Here is a 9,709-nt window from a genome sequence, read left to right on the forward strand (position 1 = left end):
AGTGTAGCAATGCTGAAACATACAACTTTTCCTCTAGTTCCTAAATGCTTCCTCTCCCCGACCCCCACCCCCATTATCATGATCCCAAGTCTACCTTACAAATCTGGCCAGATCAGAGGATGTACACTGGTACAGGTAGGAACTGGAAACACAGGGAATCCAGGGCAGATGATCCTTCATGACCAGTGGTGAGAGCGGCAATACAAGGAGGGATGAGGGAAAGTGGGGTGGAAAGGGGGAACCGATTACAAGGATCTACATATAACCAGGTGAAGGGAGATGTTGGACACTGTAAGCTATGACAAAACAATAATTTATAAATTATCAAGGGTTCATAAGGGAGGGGGGAAACTCAGGAGCTGATGCGAGGGGCTTAAGTGGAGGGCAAATGTTTTTAGAATGATGAGGGCAATGAATGCACAAATGAGCTTTACACAATTGATGCATGTATGGATTGTGATAAGAGTTGTATGAGCCCCTCATAAAATGATTACCCAAAAAAAGCTAGGATGGTGAGGCTTTGTCTCACATACTTTGGACATGTTATCACATGAGAGACCAATTCCTGGAAAAGGGCATCACATTTGTAAAAGTGGAAGGCCATCAAAAAAAGAGGAAAAAGTTTTTTTAAAAAGAGGAAGACCATCAAGAAGATGGATTGACACAGTGGCTGCAACAATGGGCTCAAACATAACATTTGGGAGGATCACACAGAACTAGGCAATGTTTCCTTCTGTTGTGCTTAGTCACTATGAATAAGAACTGACAGGATATTCTCTAACAATAATCTATGTAGAAGGTCTTCCATGAAAGAGTTGATGGATTTGAATGGCTAACCTTCAGGTGGGAGCTGAGCCCTTACCACTGCACCACACCATGGCCTCTCTATGACCATTACAACTCAACTCACTGCCCTCGAGTCAATGCTGACCCATAGCGACTTATAGGACACAGTAGAACTGCAGCTATAGGTTTCTGAGGCTGTAACTATTTATGAGAGTAGAAAGCCCCATCTTTCTCCCAAGGAGCAGTTGGCGGCTTCAAACTGCCGACCTATTAGGCCACACAGCCCAATGCATAACCACTATGCCACCAGGGATCCTACCATGGTTTAATCATGAAAGCTTTAAACTAAAGTTTACACATAACTGTAACTCACAGTAGCTTCAATCATTTTAAAAACCGAGTTAAGGAATGATTCATGTTTTAAACAGTAACTTTAATATTGACGATTAATGTTTATATTTATAATTAATATTAACTAGTCAAATTTAGTGTTGTCTTCCATTCAGGAGACCTGGTTCAATCCCCTGCCAATCCAGCCCAAGGGCAGCTTCCACTTAACTGTCAGTACAGGCCTGTATGTAGTTATGATGCTGAAAAGGGTTCAGCAGAGCTTAAACTAGTTAGAAAGGTTTTTCACTTCTGAAAAACCAACCACTGAAACCATATGGATCCCAACAGTCCAGTCATACTGATTGTGGAGTAACCCTAAGTCAGGGACTGACTTGAGAACAGCAAACAACAAAAAGTTCAATGACAGATTGATGATTATTCTATGCCACCACTCTCAAACTAACTCAAAGTGCAAAAGCTTTCCTTTCTGTTGTAGAAGGAACAAGGTCCCAGTTATTGCACCCTCATCTTAATACGTATAACACTGCCTATAGTAAATTTCGAAGTGTAACTTTTCCCCTACAAAAATACACTTGATATGGGGATAACTGCACAACTCATTTTAATATATTTAAAGCATTGAATTATACGTTAACTCTATGTCCAAGCTTAAATAAACTGAGTTCTTATGGAGATTTCATGAGGGGATTTAATTTTTTTTGGAAAAAAAAAATCATTGTTTAACTCCATTTTTTCCACAAACTTGTTAAAGCTCTCATGCATATGCACTAAATTGAGGCAATTAAAACTGAAACTCAGTGCTAATATTAAAACTAACCAAAATACCCCAATGTGGAAGATATGCAACAATCTCAAGTCATGTGAATTTAACTGGTACTTATTATGAGACCTTACTATATTAGAATACTAAAAATAGACAACGCATTACCCTGAACTATTCTATTAGTAAAATAATAATAGGGGGAAAATTCAACATATAATTCCTAAGAGAGACAACTACTGAAAGAACACAAATATGAATAATTAAGATTAAAAAAACCCTCTAAAAAATAATACAAATATGCCATAGTGACTAATAAAACTATTCCATACTCTATTAAAGATGTCTATTACTTTCATTTTGCATAACGAATGGTATGCTGTCTCACCAAAACAAAAATCCTTAATTTAAAACATCAAACAATTAGTAGAGGCCACAGATACTGCAAGGCCATAACCCCCAAACAACAAAAATAACAACCTTTACATAAATATATCCTCTTCAGTTGGTTCATAGGAGAACTTCAGAGTTCTCAATCAAAAGCAATTTTACAGACAGTTTCAATAAACCTGAGTATTTCTTCCTCAATCAAGCCTTGGTGCATGCGGTTTAAGGCAGGGGAATTTGTGATTTGTTAAAGAAATAATCCCATTGCCAACAGATTAAAATGAAAAGAGCTGGAGCAATTGCTAAATGGGTATGTCATCCTGTACATAGAAAACGTGACAATCCACGTTCTCGATTCTAGCATTATTTCAGAACTGATACAAGATAAAATGATCACAACAGTATCACTGTTATGAACTAGCAATTACTATCCACGAACACATTTTTTTCTTATCTGGTGTTAGCTACTAAAAGTTTCAAGACACCTCCCGGCCCCTACACTCCCAACCCAATTTTCAAAGCATCTATCTAACTGCTTCTAGGATAGATCCGTGATCACTATTACAAAAACTTGGAACTGCAAGAGTGATGTGACAATACATTTAAAATCAACACAAAAAGGAAGCTTTCGTACAATTGCCAAAACGACGGACACTTCATTCAAAAAGCCCTTGGCTTAGCTCTTCGCAAGACTTCAAAAGATCCCCTGCCATGAAGTCGACTGCAACTCACAGCGACCCTTTAATTATGGAGCAGTGCCCCATAGTTTCCAACGCTGCTACGTCCTTATGGAAGTAAACCGCTACGTACTCGACAGTGGCTGATGAATTCGAATTGCTGATCTTCTGGTTAGCACTGCACCACTAGGACTCACTTTAAAAGACTAAAAACCTACACCCACTGCTATTCAGTGGATTCAGACTCACAGCGACCCAATAATAGGGTTTCCAACACTGTAAGTCTTTCCGGGAGAAGGCTGCTTCACTTTTCTTCCACGGGGCTCCTGGTGGAGTTGAACCACAAACCGTGCAGCTAGCGGTGCAACGTTGATCCCAAAGCGCCACCAGGGCTCCTTTAAAACACTAAATGTAAGTCAAATTCAGTCTCCTCCCCTTCAGGCAAACGGAGCTCTGAACCCATCACTTTCCTCTCAAGGAATAATTCCAATCTCCTCCTAAAAGGCCTTCGCCACTCAAGCTCCTAGCTTCTCCGGAACAAGTGGAAGAACTTCAAGGCAGGTCGAGGATAAGACACCGAGTTTGAGTCTTAAGAAAACGTTCAGCCAAATGAACTGTGGCCCGTGCCACCGAAGTACGCACTATAGCCGCGATTTTTGAGAGAGAAAGACGGGAGTAAGAAGAAAGCTTACCTTCAGCCCCAACCCTAGGGATTCAGGTTGCCCTCCCGCCCCTCCCAACTCGAACCTGACAGGACCTTAGACTGCGCGTCCTGAGATCCCATCAACCTTTACACCTCCCTCACAACGGGGCTCACGCTTACGGTTCTGAAGCACCCCAAATCACCAGGCTCCCCAGGATTCAGGCCGCCGTCGCTGCCGCCATATTACAGCTTGTGCGGCAAAATGCGTCAGGAAGGGAGGTGTGCGCCCGAGTGGAGGGCGGGGGCTGGCGGGGAGAAGAACGTTTCCTCGGCCCAGAAAAGTCGGCCGGACGCCTCCTCCCGCTGCAACAACTGCACACCCAGCGCCACGGTCCGCAGACGCCGCCCTGGGCCCGGGCAGCTCCGGCAGCTCGCGGGCAAAGGCAGTTAGCTCGGCCGGGCCTGCCGCGACAGCTCCGCCCCTCCTGCTAGGCCTGACTCTTGGCCTGTCGGGGGCTGTGCCACGCACGGGACGCGCCGAAACCGCCGGAGCCTCCCGCCGCCCACCTGCACCGGTAGTCTCCTCGTGCCGGGGTCCGGTCCTCCACAGCGCTTCAAATCTACCGCCGCCAGAAAAGGCGCTAAAGTCTGCTAACCGCCTCCCTCCCCCACAGCCCCTTCCCGGCGTGGAGGGCTGTCGTCGCGCCGGAAACACGTCAGAGGTTGAGTGCCCTACCTCCCGGCGGTCCCCTGCTTGCGTCATCGAGGCGCCCTCTGGAGTCCTAGGAATCGCGTATTTGTTAAAGACATAGTCTGTGTGCTTTATGTGTGGGTTAATACGTAACCGGCGGAACGCCCTCTGGTTCCTGAAATGGAGGGCTTCGCCGGATAAATACTTACGGACCCTCTGCCAGGGAACTGGAAAGAAAGCCCGACTCCAGGCCACGTCCAGTTCTGCTCTCAGATCACACTGTGGCCCAAGTTCCGAAAAACCAGAAACACACACGTGTGCTGTTTGCGGCCACAAGAAGAAATTTTTTGAAAAGTGGAGTTTGTGTTTTTTAATTTTTAATTTTAATGGACTTTGAGTACTGGTTTATTAGGTATTTTGTTTGTGTCCAACATTCTTCATCATGAATTAACAAAATGATTATATTCCTATTAATTTCTTAGGTTTCTACTTACTAGTAGAGGTAATCCCATTGCTCTTAAGTGTGATTGATATTGTACGTAACTACAAAGGGCTTTAGAAGTTCATGGGAAAAAATGGAAAGATAATGGAAAATTTTCAGGAGCTTTCTTAAGCCCCCTGTATGAATGTATTCTCCCCTTTTTCAACAGTCAGGTTTTTCTTTACTTTTTTTAAGCTATATTATAAACCATTATAATGTAGTTAACATGTTGGAGTGTTAAAGTTGCTTGTTGTGGTAGTTACATAATCTAGGATCAATTTGGAATTTGAGAGGATTAAGAGTGAAGGGGTGGAATCTAGTCTGTCAATTGGGTCATAGCCAATGAGGCCTCTGTTTGGGTATGGTCTTCTGAAAATTCTGGGACTTCCTGCATTTTTCCTCCAGGGAGTGTGGAGGCCCTCCTTTCTCAGCTCATTCCCTTGGAGACACTCTACTGACAAGACACAAGACACTACACTGATACACCCTGTGCCCTGGGAACTGAAGGAGACCCCTGCCAGCGCTGAGATGCTTACAACACCACTGGATCTGCAAGATTTCCAACCCACTGGCCTGCGATCTTCCTGCATTTGGCGTCATTGCATGTGTTTCATGAGTCAGAAGAGGATTTTATAGATTAGTATTAGACATTTGGGCTAATATCGGACTTAGGGACTTGATCTGAACTGGGCTGGGACGTTTTCTCAATGTTCAATTGCTCTCGTATATAAACCTCTTTCTTATGTACATATGAGTCTCCCTGGATTTGTTTCTCTAGTATACCCGGACTAACACGCTTGTCTTATTCTATGGTATATCATCTTCATAGATACAAGAAGTTATGAATAATTCTTTGATAGTAAACTATTATTATGTATTTAGTAGACATAGAATATATTATAAGTGGTCAGATTTTAGGATACTTGTGTAAGAAACTTTGAAGCAGTATCCCAAAACTAATTCCAGGACTGGTGGCTGGGGCTGAGCCAGAACAAAGATTTTACTGCTCTTTTCTGAGGAAGAATTAGCTTTATTTAATCTTGAGGTTAAGTTTCCCAGAGTTTTTAGTGCTAAAATACCCTGTTAAGAAATGGTGGTTGAATCCTGTTATCTTGTGCATACACCCTTCCCCATTCCTTACACACACACCCCTCTCCTCACTGGTTTTAAGTGTATAAAAGGACAAAGAGATTCTTGCCGTTTGCTTCAGTTTGGACCCTGCGTGGCCATGCTGTAGCCCAAATCCGGATTTGCTTTTCTCTAACCTTTGCCTCTTTTTCTCTAGTAAACCTTTGCTCTTCTCTAATAAACTTTTGCCTTGTTACTTTGCAAAAAAAGAAAAAAGAAATGGTGGTTGAGAATGTGATAGTTCCACACGGAAGAAGCACACTAGCTTGTGGGATCCAAAGATGACAGTTACAAACTTCAAATATGGTGAGGAGAAAAGCATCAGGGCACAATTACGAACATCCAATGTGTGGAGGGCTGTGGGGACGGTGGGAGCCCAGAACCCATCTGCAGCGCATCTCGTCAGACTGAGTCCCTGGCAGATCCACTCTAGTCACAGGTAAGAGTCTCAGACAGCTTTCCTATCAGGCAGAGACCGCTGTAATCTTGATGATGCTGGATTGAGTTTGACAGTTGGCCACCCTATATGTGTGACCTGAGTTTGTTTTGGGTGGAAGCATCTCTTACTGGTTCCATGACAGAAATTTCTGCCCTGGCTTTTTTAATGTTGTCGGGGAATCTTTTTCTTCTTACGCATTATTTCTATTTCTTGTCTGTATACTATTATCTTTTTGCCCTTACCACCTTAGCACAATTTTGTTTTTTTATTGCTTTCTGTTGAGTCTTCCAGCTGGGAAGCACAGGAGTGGAAGCATCATGAGAACAACTGATACAAGGGGTTATAGGGAATGCAAGGGTGGGGGGTTATATAACAGGGAGGATCAGGGGATTTGGGGAGTAAATAATGAAGGTGGGAGGGGGAAGGGAGCACTAGAACAGATTGTGATTGTGTAACTCATTTTAGAGACAATTTAACCATGGGAGCGGGGGGTGCTCTAAAATTGACATGGAGGTAAGTACAATACTCCTTGATATGACTGAATGATTGAACTATTGAGTTATAAGATAGGTAAATCACTTGTCAATAGAACTGTTGAAAAAAAAGGATATGATAAATGTGTGCTTTTTCTACGTGTCTTTATTTGGTTAAATTAAAAACTCACATTCTCTGTTGGGGCTTAAATCTGTTGAAATGTCATTTGTCTGTGAAACCCCACATTTCCCAAACTGATTTGACATGGGTTTATTGTTCCAAGAAAGAAACTGTAGGGTAAAGATTTAAGTTTGGCTTTCTGTGTGTGGTTTCTGAAAATTTCCTGAGCAATTAAGTTACTCTTTGTCTTTCTAAACTGCCAGGCTAACAGGGACTACATAGGCCCCACATGAGTGGAATGAGCTTCAGGATGCATGACACGCATGATTGCAGTCATGCATATTCATTGGCTGTGCTTATTCATCAAGCACCTGAAGATTGGAAGACCCTGGAGCTTGAAGCTCTTTCTTTGAGGCCTCCCGGTTTGGTGAGAACATCCCTGAATGGAAAGGGTGGTACCTCTGGGGTAGTAGAAGCTCTTCCAGACCCTGCTGCTCTGCACTTGTGTCCTTTCTGATGATCATAAATAGATAACTGTAAGAACAGGTAATGATGCAACCCAACCCAACCCGCGGTATTCCACTTAGTTCCAACCCATAGCAACCTTATGTAAGGTTTCTGAGACTGTAAGTCTTTACAGGAGCAGCCAGCCTCATCATTCTCCCAGGGAGCTAATGGTTAGTTTGAATCTCCTAACCCTGCTGTTAGCAGCCCAATACCTAACCTATAGTGCCACCAGGACCCTTTAAGTGCAGGTAATATTCTCTGTAAGTTTTGAGAGCTATTATAGAAAGATAGTGAACTATAAAGGGCAATGAGTCATTGAGTAGATTTTTGTAGACTGCGTGGCAGGGTAATAGAGAAAGGCTATAAGGCTAGTCAATGAAGAAGGTTAGAGCCCTTTCTAGTTTGTGACCTAAGGACGAGAGAGACAGACAGAGAGACCGGGAGAGAGAACACAAGCGCAAGGCAGGTCAGCTGATCTAGAATGCAGAACAACGTGCAGACTCCTGAAGCTATGACTTCTGCCACCTACTGTGGCAGTTACATAATCTCTGTTAACTTGAGCAAAGGGGTGGAGTCAAGCCTGTCAATCAGATCACAGCTTGATGACCTCATTGAAAGATGCTATGGAGATAAATAGCTCACTGGAGGCCAGACCCAGTCTCTCTGCCTTTCCTTTCTTGCTGTTGAGCCAGTCCGAGAACTGGAGGAGGCATGTGGAAACCTGTGCCAGCACTGAGATGTTTCCACTGCCACTGGAGCCACAAGACTTTCTACCCACTGGCCTGTGGTCTTCCTGCATTCAGCATCATTACATGTGCGGCGTGAGTCTAAAGAATTTATGGACTAGTATCAGACAAATGGGCTAATATCGGACTTATGGATTTGATTTGGACTGGGCTGGGATGATTTCTCAATCTACAATTGCTCTTTTATATAACTTTCGATTAATAAAAAGAAGCTGACTGTGAAAAAACTCTTATACACATCTGAGTGCCTATGCATTTGTTTCTTTAATCAACCTGGATGAACACACCTGCACTCAGCTGACCAAGGATTTTTTTCAGCTCAGGAAGCTGGGGGTGAGGTGTGAGCTAACCCTAAGTGGTTGGGGTCAAAGTGAAGAGTTGTCATGCAAGTGGCTGGCAACAAGGAGTGGAAATGTGGGAAGGTGAAGGCTACATCCATTTCCAGCAGGACATTAGATTCATGCTGATTCTTGCCACAAAGTGATAAAGGTAGTGTTTTCCTACCTTGCCCTTTTTGTAATGCAATCGGCAAATCCAATCTAATAGAAGCTATAGTTAAGGTTTTATATTGATTCGGTTGGCCCTTAATTCTTAGGGGGTTTCAGTTATGCAGTGATATAATTTGGTAATTATGTAATGATGTAGCAGTCAGCCTACATTTCGTGATCTGATGTGGCTATCCTTTATTTTTGCATATTTCCAGTTTCTCATAATGACCTGGTCTTTGGTACCTCACTATGTTGATAAGTGGACAGTGGGAGTGTTTTACACTTTTGTCCTTTTATGCCTGGTTTATTCCACTCAGCTTCATGTTTTCAAGGTCCCCTTCATAGCAAGTATGGCCACATTGTAGGGATATGAGGAACAAGGTGTCAGAGTGGTTAAATCGCTCAAATGCTAACCAAAGGTTGATGGTGTGAACTCACTAGCCACTGTGCTCTGCGAGAGAAAGATGTGGCAGTCAGCTTCCGTGAAGATTTACAATCCTGGAAACCCTGAGGAGCAGGCCTACTCCCTCCTCTAGGGTTGCTATGAGAGTCAGAATCAACTTGACAGCAGTAGGCTTAGATTCTGTTTGATGCATGTATATATTACATACAGCTTATCTATCTCTTGTTGGACCATTCGATTGCTTCTACAGTTTACCTATTGTTAATAATGCTACAATGAACATGAGTATACAAGTATCTTTAAAATGTCTGCTTTGACTTATTTTTGGTAATACCCAGGAATGGAACCCTAGGTTTAACTTTTTAAGTAGCCTCCAAGTTGTTTCATAGGAGGCAGTTCCATTTACATTCTCACCAGCACTGCGTGAGGATTTTAATTTATCCAAGTTCTTGCCAACACTTGTTGTTTTCCATTTTCTGACCATAGCCATCATAGTGGATTTGAAATAGTAGCTCTTTGAGGTTTTAATGACATTTCTTTTTTTTTTTTCTTTCTCTTTTTTAACATTTTATTAGGGGCTCATACAACTGTTATCCCAATCCATACACACATCAATTGTGTAAAGCGC

The 9,709-nt window shown here is 42.8% G+C and overlaps 1 protein-coding gene across 5 annotated transcripts in view; it reads right to left on the minus strand.

Annotated features, from left to right (window-relative positions):
* PPIG (peptidylprolyl isomerase G) overlaps positions 1 to 4,295 on the minus strand; it is a 46,113-nt gene extending 41,818 nt beyond the window's left edge. For 3 of the 5 annotated variants that reach the window (XM_045298688.1, XM_004703759.2, XM_045298682.1), the window contains exon 1: positions 4,172 to 4,295. The gene's annotated coding sequence lies outside the window, so the exon portion shown is untranslated. Of the gene's footprint in view, positions 1 to 3,784; positions 3,936 to 4,171 lie in introns of those variants that run through there. The other 2 variants (XM_045298693.1, XM_045298683.1) reach the window with 2 other exon arrangements.
* Between the last annotated feature and the right edge of the window lie 5,414 nt (positions 4,296 to 9,709).

The sequence above is a fragment of the Echinops telfairi genome, unplaced genomic scaffold, assembly GCF_000313985.2.
Source record: "Echinops telfairi isolate 266 unplaced genomic scaffold, ASM31398v2 ScPeMD7_4;HRSCAF=17, whole genome shotgun sequence".
In the NCBI taxonomy this organism is placed as follows: Eukaryota; Metazoa; Chordata; class Mammalia; order Afrosoricida; family Tenrecidae; genus Echinops; species Echinops telfairi.